We start from the raw sequence: 16,442 nt of genomic DNA, 5'->3' as shown, positions 1-16,442 counted from the left end.
GCAGGGGAAACGTGGCCATGCTCCCTTTTGATCCTCTGTCCTCCCAGTGGTCCCCCAATTTCCCCCTTTGGGTGTGGGATCCCTTCCCTTCCCCCAGCCACCCTTCAGGGGCACCAGTCCCATCCCACCTCCACTTCTCCTCTCCCTTCACTCCCCCCAGGCCCCACGTCCTACCTGGTCACTGGGGGTTCCTCCCATCCCCTTAGGTGTCCATGGTCCCCCACCAATGCCTGGTGGGTGCCCTAGTTGGGTGGAGATGGGAATTCCATGTCTTCCTAGTCTGCCATCTTGACTCTGCCACTCCTGGGCTTTTGGTTTTTAGACAATCATGCATTTCTTCTCCATTCCCTCTCCCCATCTCTCACACATCAGGCTCCTGCATTATCCTTTTTCTTCAAAACTTCTAATATCTAATTTTCTCCTCTCATGCTCAGCTGCTGACCTATTTTTTTCTTTTCACTGAGAAAACAGTAAACTATGAGAACTTCTGCAAGTTCCCAACTCCCATGTATATGCATTTCTACCCATATCATCTGCTTCTCTCCTACAGTGGCTGAACTGACCTCATTCTTAGCTAAGGCCAACCCTTTCTTTTATGTGTTTAGTGCTACCTTCTTGTCTCATTATTTTCTATCCTGTACCATTTATTCACTGTTCAAATACACTTTTATTACTTCTATTTTAAATGCTACGCATAACAAAACCACTCCCCTCCCCAGAAAACAGCCCTTCTAGCTCTTTGAAAACTTTCTACCTGCAGTTCTCTTAAATTCATCCAGATTTTCACCCCTCAACGCTTACCAAGAGTCCCAATATCTTCTATATTAATACTTAGAATAATTAATTCCCAGATGGGATTTTATTCAGCCTACTAACAACATTTGACATTTTTTGGTGGTTATGCTGCTCACAACGTTTGACGTGATTGGTCATTATATCCTTCTTGAAAGACTCAGTTCATTTGTTCATGGCACATTATCTCTTGATCCTCCTACCCACTGGCTGCTATTTCTAAGGTTTTTTTGTGGGTTTCTTTTTGTTCCCCGCCCCCATCTCATCAAGCCAGCATCGAAATGTTGAACTGGCTCAGAGCCCAGTCCTGTTACCGTTTCTCTCATATATTTGTACAAAAGCCCTAGCTAATCTTTTCTGGTCTCACAGCTTCAAATTGTAATACGGTGCTAACTCCCAAATGTGTGTATCCAGACTCATCTTCTCCTCTGAAGTGAGATCCATATTTTTAATCCCCTACTCAAATTTTTCTTTGATATATAGTATACATATCAAACATAACATATCCAAAACTGATCTCTCAACGTATCTCCTTAATCAGCTCCTACAGAAAGCTTTCTCATCTTAGTAGAAGTCAACTAAAACTTTTCAGTTGTTCTGACCACAAAAATCTTGATGTTAACCTATTATAAACTATAAATTATTTTTTCTCTGTCTTCATCTGCATTCTGTTTTTTTCAAAATCCACAAGTGTCCAGAAATAAATTGACTTTCTACATCCTCAGCACTGTCCCCTGTCAAAGTTCTGAACATCCCTTTCCCGGATTATTGCTTTTTCCTCCCAGCTGGTCTTACCATTACAGCCCTTTCTCCACATCACTCTCAGCTTCATCATAGCAGGAGTGATTCTATTAAAATGTAAGACACATCATTTCATTCCCTGCTAAAATACCTGCATTCACCATTTATTTCACACAGATTGAATGCTGAATTCTTGACAAGATCTTACAGAATTCTCCGTGAGCTGACTGACCATTTCTGTGGCTGCATCTGGTAGTTCCCCTGCTTGCTCACTCCCCTCCAGTCACTGTGGACCCTTCATGATTGTTCACACATATTACGCACATTTTCTTCCAGGGTTTTTGCTCTTAGTGACCTCTGTCTAGGTGGAATGCTTCCTTTTCCCTTACCCCCTGCCCAGAAAGTCTGACAACCCCTCAATTCCTCCAGGTTACGCAGGGAAATCTTTTTAAGAATATTCCCTTGGTCTATTTCAATGCCCAGAAAATTCACTCCTTTTTTTCTTCATTGTTCCTCTCATAAATCCATAAATTTTCTTCATTTATATTTGTGTTGTTAGACTTCCTCACTAGAATAAACTAAACGTGTGAGGGAATGGCGACAACTATAGTAATATTAATACCTACCATGTAGGGACTTCCCTGGTGGCTCAGTGGTTAAGAATCCATCTGCCAGTGCAGGGGACACAGGTTCTAGCCCTAGCCCGGGAAGATCCCACATGCTGCGGAACAACTAAGCCTGTGAGCCACAACTACTGAGCCTGCACTCTAGAACCCATAAACCACAACTACTGAGCCTGCGCACCACAACGACTAAAGCCCACATGCCTAGAGCCCATGCTCCACAACAAGAGAAGCCACTGCAATGAGAAGCCCATGCACCGCAACAAAGAGCAGCCCCCACTCCCCGCAACTAGAGAAAGCCCGCGCACAGCTGTGAAGACCCAATGCAGCCAAAAGTAAATAAAATTAAAAAAAAACAACCCTGCCATGTAGTAAATGCTTGTATCATGGCTGGCAGGAAATAGAAGGCACGCTGGAATTGGGTTAATTTCAGTGAATTATTATCCACTGAAGGGTCAAATGGAGAGAGAACAAGAATGCTGTAGAGAATGTCATCCCATTGGAGTTATGGCTTAGGTATTGGACTATAGCCAGCCCACGAGGGGAGATTCTGCAAGGAGGGAGCTGGGAGGATGTATTATTTGATTGCACTCGCCCTTCTCTCTCCACTAACATACAGGGCTTTCCATTGCCCATGTTCAACAAGAAGCTAGATGGCAAATGAGCTATTTGATACAGTGGGGGTGATTTAGAGAGTAAATTGAAGATATGTAGCATAGCATTCCATAAATAATGATGAGTGAATACTTCATTGGACATCTGGATAAATGCCTTTGGCACACAGTTCTGTTTCCTAGAAGTATAATTACTACCCAAGGAAATGATATATTAATATGGATACTTGCAATGTGGCATTCTAAAAACAAAAACAGAACCCTTACTATCATCCCACCAACAATGTATAGGCTACCAATTTCCTACCATTCATATCATCAGACATATAATTTGATGTATTTCTTACTGTTGCTGTAACAACTTACCCATAAAAAAGGACTTTGTGAAACAGCTCTCAAACAATGATGAATGGGAATTGGTATATAAACGTTCCAGTTTCCTTGCCCCTCAAGTGAGCTACTCTTAGGTTTGATCTAAACCGTTTCCAAGAAGTCCCCACCAGGTCTGAGACCCAGGTGGCCACAACGGAAACGTGGCTATGAATGCAAGCTGTGAGGGTTTCATGTTCTTCCATGTCTCACTTGGATTGACTTCTTTATCATTATGTAATATCCTTTTTTTGTCTTTTATTACAATATTTGTCTACTTTGTCTAATATGATTGTAGCTACACCACCTCTTTTCATTTCAATTTTAATGAAATATATTTTCCATCTCGTCACTTTGCCTGTGTGTGCCCTTTCTTCTGAAGTGAGTCTCTTGTAGGCAGTATATAGATTACTATTTTTTTAAATCTATTCAGTCACTCTCTGTCTTTTGATTGGTGCATATAGTCTATTTACATTTAAAGTAATTATCGATAGGTATTTACTTATTGTCACTTTAATTGTTTTCTGACTGGTTATGTAGCTTCTCTCTGTTTCTTCTTCTCTTCTCTTATGGTTTGATGACTTTCCTTGGTATTATACTTAGGTTCCTTTCTCATTTTAATTTTTGTATCTACTATAGGTTTTTGCTTTGTGGTTACTGTGTGATTTACATATAACATCCTATGTATATAACAGTCTTTTAAGTTATTAGCAACTTAATTTTTAACTCATTCCAAAACTCTACATCTTTACCCCCCTCCATGTTTTGTTTTTAATGTCATATTTTACATCTTTTTATTTTGTGTATTACTTAATCTTTATAGTTTTAGTTAATTTTTACTAATTTTGTATATTAACTTTCATACTAGCTGTGTAAGTGATTAATCCATGACTTTTACTATATATTTACCTTTTTATTTTCCTATGTGAGATTTTTATTTTCCTATGTTTTCTTGTCATTAATTAGTGCCATTTCTTTTCAGCTTACAGAACTGCCTTTAACATTTTGCTTGTCTGGAAAAGTCTTTAGTCTCCTTCCATTCTGAATGATAACCTTGCCAGATAAAGTATTCTCAGTTGGAAGTTATTTTCCTTTCAGCACTTGGAATACATCATGCCACTACCTTCTTTTTTTTTTTTTAATAAATTTATTTAGTTATTTATTTTTGGCTGCATTGGGTCTTCATTGCTGCGCATGGGCTTTCTCTAGTTGCAGTGAGCGGGGACTACTATTCGTTGCGGTGCACGGGCTTCTCACTGTGGTGGCTTCTCTTGTTGCAGAGCATGGGCTCTAGGCGCACGGGCTTCAGTAGTTGTGACACACAGGCTCAGTAGTTGTGGCTCGTGGGCTCTAGAGCGCAGGCTCAGTAGCTGTGGTGCACAGGCTTAGTTGCTCCACGGCATGTGGGATCTTCCCAGGCCAGGGCTCAAACCCGTGTCCCCTGCATTGGCAGGCAGATTCTTAACCACTGCGCCACCAGGGAAGTCCCATGCCACTCCCTTCTGACCTGCAAAGTTTCTGCTGAAAAATCTGCTCGTATTCTTATGGGTTTTCCTTTTACATAGCAAGTTGCTTTTCTCTTATTGCTTTTTAGATTCTCTTTAACTTCTGCTGCTTATTATAATGTATCTTGGTGTGGATCTCTTTTGGTTCATCTTATTCGAAACACTCTGGCTTCCTGGACCTAGATGTCTGTTTGCTTCCCCAGGTTAAGGAAGTGTTTAGCCATTGTTTTTTCAAATAAGTTTCCCTCCCCTTTCTCTCTTCTGAGACCCCCCCCCCCACCAATAATGTGAATGATACTCTGGTTGATGTGGTCTGAGAGGTTCCTTAAGCTATCTTTTATTTTTTTTTCTGCTGTGTTTGGGTGAGTTCTCTTTTCCTGTCTTTTAGATTACTGATCCAGTATTCTGCTTCATCTATTCTGCTGTTGAACCCCTCTAGTGTATGTTTTAGTTCATTTATTGTATTCTTCAGTTCTGTGGTTTCTGTTTGGTACTTATAATTTTTATCTCTTTGAAGTTCTCACTGTGTTCACCCACTCTTCTCAGTTCAGTGAGCATTTTTTATGACCATTGCTTTGAATTCTTTAACAGGTAGATTGTATCTTCATTTCACTAACGTGTTTTTCTCCTGGGGTTTTGTCTTATTCTTTCACTTGGAACGTATTCCTCTGTTTCCTTATTTTTCTTGACTCTGTGTTTGTTTCTTTGTATTAAGTGGAACAGCTACATGTCCCAGTCTTGAAGGAATGGCCTCGTGTAGAAAATGAAAGTCATTGCTCAGCCTCGCTCTAGCTCTTGGTTGTCTCTCAAACTTTCATGGTTGTCTAAGCAGCCTGATTTGTTCTCAGTAGGTCCCCGTTGTTGAGAGTGTGCCAAGACCTGTCAGTGTTCCAAGAGAGAGGATCTCATTTAGCACCTAGTTTCATGCTGATGGGAAGCTAGACTTCAGGGAGCAGCTTTTAAAGTAGGCAAGTATATACAGTTCTGTGGGGCTGCAATCGTAATTGCTGCTGGCCTCCAGACCAGGACATCTGAAGGTGTTCCCCGGGTAACAGTTGGAAAAACTGGGGCCCCAGATGATTTTTGTATGAGCTCCTTTCTGGGACGTACTGTTAGGAGGCTATAGTAAAGTCAAGGAACTGTGCAAGGAGAGCGTCTCCCCACTTACAGTCCCTGAGAGTGCCTTCATAGCCTCTAGGAGTGCAGCACACCTCAAGCGTGTCCCTCGGGCTGAAGCTTCAAGTAAATGGGCCTTTTTCACAGGAAGGCTGGGGCTGTGTTTCAGTCTGCTGTCTGTGCAGTGCCCTGGGGGTGGTAGCCTACCAGTAACTTGTCTTTTCAATCGTTAAAACCCTGTGTTCCTGGAGCCCAGGAAAGCAGGCCCCCTTGGCCATCAGGCCAGGCGATCAAGTGGCCTCCCCTGTGGGGATTGTGTGCACCTGCTCCTGCTGGCTTTAGTGAGGCAGCTGGAGAGTGTGCAGGACGGGGCACGCTCACTAGCTTCAGCGAGGTAGTGGGAAAATGCCTTGACTGCGTGCACACGCCGGCCTCAGAGATGCAGAGGGTAGATGACTTGTCTGTGTGTGCCCAGTGGCTTCAGCCAGGGAGTAGGGCCGCCAGTGATTGCTCCTGCTTCCCAGCCCCAGCCGGAGCAGGGGGGTACTGCAGCCACCCATGCTCACCAGCTTCAGCAAGGTAGGGGGATAGTGCCACAGCCAGCTGCCCCCAGGGGCCTCAGCAAGGCAGCAGGAGGTTGCCATGTCTGTGTGTGCCTGCCTACGCCAGCAGGGTCGCGGGGAGTGTAAAAATGTTGTCTGTCAGCACGTCTATCTCTGGAGATAGTCCTAACTGCCCACTTCCCCGCTAGCGATGCTTTAAGGTTAGCAAATGAATCTTCACATACAGTGTATGTGCTTTTCAAACTGCTACTTTTGCGCTGGGTCGCCGGGCAAGGGAATTGCACGTGAGCCCTTTAAAGGAAGATCTGTTACCCACAGCCCTTTGGGTCCCTTGGATGTGAGCCCATTTGTTTTCTAAGTCAGATTTTTTGGGGGGCTCGTGTCTCTGGTGCAGGTCCCGAGGGTTGTGTTGCCTGCTATGGGGCGCAAATCTCCACTCCTCTGGGAGAAGCTCCAGAACTTATATGAGATCCCTCCCTACCGTGGATTGTTGCACTGGGGCTGGGGGTTTTGGTGAGACCCTCTCCTGCCCATCCCACCGCGATCCTGTGATCCTTTGTTGCGGAGGAGCAGGTTATCTGGTTCTCGGTTCTTTTTCAGCGGGAACTGTTCCCTATGTGGCTGTAGATTTGGTGTGTCCCTCGGAGGAGTTGAGTTCAAGATCGCCCACTTGGGCCACCCTCTAAACTTAAATTTCCGATGCCTGTCTTTTCAGATTACGTAAAACTGAGAGGAGAATAAGTATTAGCTTTAAAGCATATCGAATTAATAGAAATGTGGTATGGAAACACAGACCTGATTCTGAAACCCTTGCAAATCGGTCAGTCACATGATATCTAGCTTTTTTTCTTAGTTAAGATCCATACTCATGTTTAAAATTATTCTGTTATATCTTGTTTTCTCTATGACTGCTATAAATATATAAAGATAAAACATAGCAAAATATGTCTTTCTGTATAATATGTCATCTATATAGATAGATATAAGTATTATTGCATAGAGTGCTGCAAATTTAAACAGATAGCTTAATATCTTAAAATTAAGTTTATTAATTGAAAATCATTACATTAAATATGATTTAAAACACAACTGTCCAATTATACCAATATAGCCATGTTTCCTCTCTTAAATTATATCTTCCCTTTTTAATTATTCTTATGCATTTTGATTCACTATTACAATCATTACTAAATGTATTAAGATTTAAAATTGCATTTCTGAATACAACCCAACTTGAATTGTTTTATTAAAATCAAAATAAAATGTTAAAATAGTGTAAATCCTAATATACTCTGTAGAACTTCTCTAGCCTAACGTGTAATTTTATTCAATGTATTTTTTGGCAGTTAAAATTGGAATCTATCACTAATTAAATTGGATTTTTAATCTCTGAAATGATAGAAGATTGAGAAACTACCTTTAATCAACTGACCAAAAGCAGGGTTTATTTTTTTTTTTCAAAACCATTGTTCATCAGATCAAACAGACTTGATATATCTTTGATTAAAGACAGAATAGTTCTTACCAGATAACTAGTTTACCTTTTGAAGATTTTTTTTACTCATAAGTTAATAATTAAAGAAGTCTGGATGACAAGTATCAATTCTTCATAAAAAAAAGATACTTAAAATATGAACAGCATTAAAAATATATAAGTACAGTAGTATAATGTTTAGCTTTCTTAAATTGAGCTTGGATTTTATTTGTGTGTAATACAATGAAGTAAGTTAACTAGACTCTAAAATATATTCAGGAGGCAAGCAAAAGAAATTTTATTCACGTAAAACTTTATCTTTCCTAATTTTTGGTAGATATTTTCTTCACTTTAAATTTATTTTTATTTATTTATGGCTGTGTTGGGTCTTCGTTTCTGTGCGAGGGTTCTCTCCAGTTGTGGCAAGTGGGGGCCACTCTTCATCGCGGTGGGCGGGCCTCTCACTGTCGCGGCCTCTCTTGTTGCGGAGCACAGGCTCCAGACGTGCAGGCTCAGTAATTGCGGCTCACGGGCCCAGCTGCTCCGCGGCATGTGGGATCTTCCCAGACCAGGGCTCGAACCCGCGTGCCCTGCATTGGCAGGCAGATTCTCAACTACTGCGCCACCAGGGAAGCCCATTTTTCTTCACTTTAATAGTTTCTTCCTCCTAGTTTTTTGAAAATCAATGGGTGGAATGAGCAGTGTTAAAATTATATTTAGGGACACATATGTGTTCAATGCATTTAGTACAAACATGTATAGATACACTGATCTATCTATACAATGCATTCTTCCCATTCTCATCCTTAAGTGAACCATGAGTCAAGCATTTTTTTTAAAAGACACTTAATTTCTAATAGAAAGAGAGTGAAGTTTCTGCCTATGATTCAGTTAATTTCTTTTGATATACCCATGATTTGATCTGGGTTACCAACCAATGTTTGGTATTATGTAAACAGTAATAGGTTATAACACATTTCTATCCAAATATATCCAAAATATCCAAAGCAGTTATTTGTACTTCATGAATTGATTACATTATTCTTCAATAGAAAGTACCATTTTTAGAATAAAAACAAGTTTTGTATTTTTGTAGAGAAAATATGTCACTTCATTTTATTCCTGAATACCTAGTTAAGTAAGTTTCCTTTGAAGACTTAGTGTCTCTGAAGCAATAGTCTTGTTTGAATAAGTAAATAACACTTTAGAACAGCTGCTCTCTTAAAACTATACTTTTACATTGTAAAAGCTTAAATTAATTGAATAGTAGTGATTTAGCTTTCAAAATATGGAGTAAAATCAGATAATTAACAGATAACAAAGTTGTAGACGAGAGAATCATTTAAATTGAGGATTTATGATTCCATTGGAATAAAAGCTACTAGTTAATTTCCTATTTTGTAGACTAGACTCTGGGCCTAATTTTAAGCCATTTAAATACTTAGGAGAGCAATAAGGAAAAGTAATATCTAGGTACAGTATGTAATCTGCTTTGGAAAGACAAACAGAAAATTGTGTCAGCATTCTGTGCTATTTGATAGTATACATATTCTAGAAAGGCATATACTGTGGGTTATTTGAAAAGTAGCAGAAGAATAGAAATAAAAAATGATGGCTTTACCAAACTTATAACTACCAATGAATGGGTTAAACAGCCTACATGAAACAAATTATCATTGTTTTATGCTTAGAAAAGTAATACATATTCATGCTGTAAATTTTTTTTTTTTTTTTTTTTTTGGTGTCCTGATATGCATACCCTGGTAGCAGTGGGGACTGAAGCCCATGATGATCTGATATGAGCTACAAAAGCCAGGCCCTTTGTATTGAGGCATGACAATTGTGGAGTGCCATTGAAACTCTAGGGGTGCCTGTGAAATCAGCCTGAGCCATACTGTTTAGCTTTTTCTATACTTTGTTTTCTTTTTAAATTAATTTTTATTGGAGTACAGTTGATTTACAATGTTGTGTTAGTTTCTGCTGTACAGTAAAGTGAATCAGTTATACATATACATATATCCACTCTTCTTTAGATTCTTTTCCCATATAGGCCATTACAGAGTACTGAGTAGAGTTCCCTGTGCTATACAGTAGGTCCTTATTAGTTATCTATTGTATATATAGTGGTGTGTATATGTCAATCCCGATCTCCCGATTTGTCCCCCTGCCTTTCCCCCTTGGTCACTGTAAGTTTGTTTTCTGCATCTGTGACTCTATTTCTCTTTTGTAAATAAGTTCATTATACCATTTTTTCAGATTCCACATGTAAGCAATATCATATGATATTCTGTCTCTCTCTGTCTGACTTACTTCACTCGGTATGACAGTCTCTAGGTCCATCCATGTCGCTGTCTGTCCTGTTTTGCTTCCGTCACTCCCTTGCCCATTTTACTGGAGAACACTCTTGCAGTAAATCATTTACATAAAAACTCCCCTTTTAGGCCTGAGTATAAGGAATGAGACTTAAAAAAAAAAATCTATGAGATGATATTAACATTAGAAATATACATATTATGGAAAGGCCTCCAAAGTCAATCATAATTAGTGATTTGATATTCTTTATTTTTTGCTTTTCTATGTATGAACAAATACTTGGAAATTATTTCTTTCAAAATAGATTATTGTACTTTTACTGCTTAATGTGATTTTAATGTACTTTTTTTGAGAAATAAATGTATATTTTATTTTTGTCAAATACTTAGGTACTATCTGCCAAGCATGGATTTAAGTACTTTATAAATGTTAACTCACGTAATCATCATAAGTGACCCATGAGGCACAAAAAGGTTAAGTAATTTGCTCAAGTTCACGTAGTTAGTAAACTATGGATCCAGGATACAAATCCAGGCAGTGTGGCTTCAAATGGCCCTTAGACATATTAGACATATAGAATGCCTTTGCATTCATTCTAAAGAATTGCATAATTAAAACAGTGAGATATCACTTTTGCCTATTATACTGGAAAAGATGAAATATTGATAGTTTGATTATAACCTATGCTGTAAGCATGTGAATAAACAAGCATTCTCACATATTGAAGGTGGAACTGTAAATTTAATGGCACCTTTCTGAAGGGCAATTTGATAAAATTTAGGAAAATTATAAATGAATGAACATATTAACCAACAATTTTTCTTACAACTCTCCTTATGAAAGGACAGGGGGTTATACACAAGGAGATTTACTCTAGTATTGATTGTAATGTAGTTACTTTTTAAATTTTAAAATAGTCTTAGATTTACAGAACAATAATGAAATAGTACAGAATTCCTTATATATCCCACATTCAATTTCTCATAAGTAAGATGTTAATTCTGATGTTTCTCTAGCTGCTCCAGCTTTGTAATTTTTTAAATTTTCGATTAGAATTTTCATGGCATATCTTTCTAGAGTCCTTTACTTTTAACCTGTATCTTTATATTTTCTATAAGAAATCTACTTTAAATATATACTTGCTTCATATTTTTTATCCGCTCTGACAATCTCTGCCTTTTAAGTGGTGTATTTATACCATTCACATTTATAATGTTCATAACTAATACCTATTTATTGCATTTGCTCTCTGTTTTTGTTCTCTTTTGCTGTCTAGTTTTCATTGAGCATTTATATGATTCCATACTAATTTCTCTCTTAGCATATCAATTATACTTACTTTTATTTTTATTTTTCAGTTGTTGCTCTAGAGTTTACGATATATATTTTAATTTTAAATTCACCTTTGAGTAATACTAATATATCACTTCACCTGTAGTACAAGTACCTTGTGACAATATTCCTAATTTCTCCCTTCTGTTTTTTTCTACAATTACCATCATCCATTTCACTTATCCATATGCTATCATTACTCAGTACATTCTTACTACTGCTTTAAGCAGTTATATTTTATATTAAGAATAAGAAAAATGAAGGATTTTATTTTAATTCCATTTCATTATTTTCCAATAATCTTCCTTTTTTCATTTAACTGAGTTTCTGAACTACTTTTCCTTCTGTCTGAAAAAACTTAACATTACTTTCAAGGAAGGTTTACTGGTGTGAATTTTCTTATTATTGTTTATGAAAATATTTATCCTTCCTTATTTGAAGGTTGATTTCACTGTATTTAGAGTCATATGCTTTTTTTTTTTTAACACTTTAAATAACTCCTCTAATTGCTTGCATAGTTTATGTCAAGAAATCAATTGTAATTCTTTTCCTATTCTATAATTATGTGCCCCTCCCCCCTGCTTCTTTCAAAAAGTTCCCCTGTGTCTGGTTTTCTACCTTTTGAGAAGAGTGAGCCTAAATGTAGGGCTTTTTGTTTGTTTCTTGTATTTTTATCCTGTTTGGTATTATCTGAACTTACTGAATCTGTGGTTCAGTGTTTGTCTTTAATTTTAGAAAGCCCTCAGCTATTTTTACTTAAAATATTTTATCTGTTATGTTTTCTCTTTCTGTTTTCTAGTTGTGCATATATTACACCTTTTTGTCTTGGGTATTCTGTTCTGGCTTTTTTTTTCCTTTTCTCCCTGCTTTGCATTTCAGTTTGGGAAGTTTCTATTCACTTATCTTCAAGTTGCTTGATTCTATCCTCAGCTTGTTTACTAACCATCAGAGGTATTCATCATTTCTATTACAGTGTTTTTGATTTCTAGCATTTCCCTTTGCCTCTTCCTTAGAACTTTCACCTACTTTCATTACCCTTGTGTTCATGCATGTTAGACTACTCTTTCCATTAGAGCACCTGACATATTATTCATAGTGATTTCAAATTTTTTATTAACAATTCCAACTTTTGTGTCATATCTGCCTCTGGTCTGATGATTGCTTTGTCTCTTCAGACTGTTTTATCTTGCCTTTAGTCGTGTCTTGCAACCTTGTAATTTTGTAGAATGTCAGATATTATGTATCAGTTATGGCTACTGAGGCAGATAGACCTTTCTATTGTGAGGTTTTGTTACTCTGGCTAAGAGTTGGGCCCTGTTTAATATTTGCTTTGGCTATAGGTGCCAGAAGTTTTGCATTTCACATTCCCCTGGTACCCTTGTTTTGTCTTATCTCTTGACTTTAGGCTTCCCTAGGTAATCTTCCTCAAAGAAAGTCTGTATCTTGCTGCTTTTCAACTACCACTGGTACTACACCAGTGCCCTATTGCTGTGGTAGTAAGGTGTGGGGTAGTGGAGGTGTTCTACAATCTTCTGTTCATATCTCAGTCATTTAATGGGCTCATCTTTTGGAACTGTGACCTTCATAAATCTTTCTCCTCAGTGGAATAGCTTTTTTCCCCCTCTAACCCCAACTTCCTTCTCTGGCTGCAGCATCCCCTGTCTATTACCTTAAAGCCTTGAGCTTTATTCATTGTAGGTTTTTGTTTTCTTTTGCCCTTCATGAGTCAGGAAGGATAAAAGGGGCTGGAGTCAGAGGAATGGTCTTTCCCCAGTAGAGAAAAGTCTCTGGCAAAGTTGTCCCTATGGAGAGTTATGGAGAAGTCTATGTGCAATATACCAAGGAGACTTTATTTATGGCTCACAATGAGTATTCTTCCCCTCCTTCCCGGAGCCATGTGGGGAACATTCTGAGAGCCTCATCCTGAGAACCTAGTAGTTTTCCTACAGGTAAAGCCCACGAGAGTGTAGGACACTTCTAAGACTGCTGTCCCCAGCAGTTTTTCCTTCCAACACAAGTCTACATTCATTCACAAGCAGTTCATCAAAATTGTCATTCAAATGTTCCTAACAATTATGGTTCCAGCAGTTTCCGCTCCAGGTAAAGAGATTCTGGCTGGTTCTTGTTAGATGAGCCTGTGCCTCCAGATTTCAGGGGGCAGATTACCCTGCAGTCTCTGTCCTCTTGTGGGTCCAGGGAGAGGGGCTTCTTTTCAGTTTGTCCAGTTTCCTGTGGTAAGGACAGGAGGGGTGACTTTTTTACATGTTGGAGCTGAAACCAGAACTGATATTGTTATATTTTAGGTAGGGCTCTTCTTTCCATGGTATGAAATATGGCCTTATTTGTAAATATCTTATTTTTTCTCAATTTCATAGCATTATGTTACATCATCTATGAATTTCATGATTTCATAATTAAGGTCAACTATTCCTATTTTTCAGAACTGTTACAGATTATATTCTTAATATTTTGTTTATGTCAATGGTAGTTGGGAAAGGACTAGAGACAAATAGTTTAATATATATTGTTACCTTGAAACACAAAGTCAGCAATTTTGGGCTATAAAAAAATTATCTACTGTGAAAAAAAGATTAATGGAATCTGCAGTAATCTTCATAGAGCAAGTTTTGTATGAAACCCTTCAGAAAGTCAACTAAATTGTGACTAGTTCTGGAATCTTAAAATTAGGTAGAAATACTGGAAGTCAATCATAAAAATGTGATTATTAATGTGGAGGAATAGTTTTGTAGATGATATATATGTAAATTTGAAAACTGTTGCCTAGTTAAGCAGCAGCAAAAGGCTAAGTGTTCACAAACACTTTTATGATGTAAAACAAATAGTTTAGCAGAATAAAGATTATGCTGATCATCTGAATGAGTATCAAGACAGAAAGGTTAAAATTAAATTAAAATTGAAATAAATTAAGGAAATGCATTAGAATGTGGAATCTATTTAAAGGTAGATGTTTGAATATGTTCAACACACGTAGTAACATGATATAAAAATGAAGAAAATAATGAAAAAAACTATTGAATTCTAAAACTCTGAAATAAATTGATAGTGGGTTTTCCCTCCAAATTTCTTTTTCTTCTTTATAGGTGTTGACTATTTCAAAAACCAAAAACAGCTTTAAAAAAAAAAAAAAAAGTGACGCTAGCCCTTAAGGAATATCCAATTGTGAAAACAAAATAAAGCTCTATAAATATAATACACACATACATAAAACATAAGTGTGACCATAAATAAATATAGTTGTCTGAATTTATGTGGATACCTTTGGGAAAACAAGTGTGCGCATGTGGATTTGACTGTGTTACAGACTGAATTTAAATGTAATGACTTTTACTAACTTGTAGTCTATCTAAATTTCCATTCAGTAGGAGGCTGTAATCTAATTTATAGTTGTATTCGAAATAAATTAGAATGGTCTGAGGTTGGAATGTAAAATATTTTTGGCATAAACATTTAAAAATGGCCACACTTGTGTGTGTTTTTTTTTGTTGTTTTTTGGGTTTTTTTGGCCCCCTCCTTTTTTTTTAAACTGATGCTTTTAAAAATGGTAATTAAGCACATATATATTTGGGATTCTAATCTGCACTGAACGATATGGTTTAGTATCAAGAAGTATATGACATAAACTAAGTACAACTCAAGTGACGCTACCTTACCTGAGGAACTAAAATGTTCATAAAACAACAATGAGTAGCACAGTCAGCTTAAAATTAAGACCTAGTTTTTGGACTGCTTTTCCAGTGCTGGAGAAGCACTGGTCTGGAGAACAGTGGTCTTCAAAATGGGTTCCACATATTTCTGAGGGTATGCCAAAGTTTCCTGAGTATATACATACAGATAATTTAAAAGACATTAACATCACATCTTCAACCTCTGTACATACTTTTCTTAAAATTAATCAGCCAGATTACACCAGCATTTACCCATTTTCTAAAGAAAGGCATTTCTTCTTTCTTAGTCTAGGCATTGCCCTGAGTGTAAAATATCCTGGAGCAATGTATAAAGAAGATGCACTGCATATTGGTGTTTGTATTGAGAAAATGTGAGACTAGTGACTAGGAAACACATTTATTTCCAGTCAAGTGGTCTTCAACTCTTGGCTCACGGCAAAAATTGAGTAAAACCAGAACCAAGCTATTAACCAATGAAACATAGGGTTTATTTATTTATTTAATTTATTTTATTTATTTATTTATTTATTATTTTTTTAAACGTCTTTATTGAAGTATAATTGCTTTACAATGGTGTGTTAGTTTCTGCTTTATAACAAAGTGAATCAGTTATACATATACATATGTTCCCATATCTCTTCCCTCTTGCATCTCCCTCCCTCCCACCCTCCCCATCCCACCCCTCTAGGTGGTCACAAAGCACCGAGCTGATCTCCCTGTGCTCTGCGGCTGCTTCCCACTAGCTATCTATTTTACATTTGGTAGTGTATATATGTCCACGCCACTCTCTCACCCTGTCACATCTCACCCTTCCCCTGCCCCATATCCCCAAGTCCATTCTCTAGTAGGCCTGTGTCTTTATTCCCGTCTTGCCACTAGGTTCTTCATGACCTTTTTTTTTTTTTTTTTTCCCTTAGATTCCACATATATGTGTTAGCATACTGTATTTGTTTTTCTCTTTCTGACTTACTTCACTCTGTATGACAGACTCTAACTCCATCCACCTCATTACAAATACCTCCATATTTTTGATGGTAGAGTACTTTATGATTTTTGAGTTTTAAATCAGTAGGGGTTTAAATAATTGTGACACTGCTATTTCACAGCACATTTCTTTCTGTTTTACTTGTTTACGTGAAGAAGTTTTCTCAGTGGTTATGGTAACAAAGTTGAAAAAGAAAAGTAGAGTTGATGCCGAACACTGCCATATTCAGCCAATAAATAATATTGACTTAGAGATCCATAAACTAAATTCAAAGGCTTATTAATTTATTTAAGATGTATTTTTGAAAAAATGTTCATTTCATTTATATT

The sequence above is a fragment of the Balaenoptera borealis genome (assembly GCF_965194805.1).
Source record: "Balaenoptera borealis genome assembly, chromosome: 21".
Lineage (NCBI taxonomy): Eukaryota > Metazoa > Chordata > Mammalia > Artiodactyla > Balaenopteridae > Balaenoptera > Balaenoptera borealis.
This window is presented reverse-complemented; position numbering follows the sequence as displayed.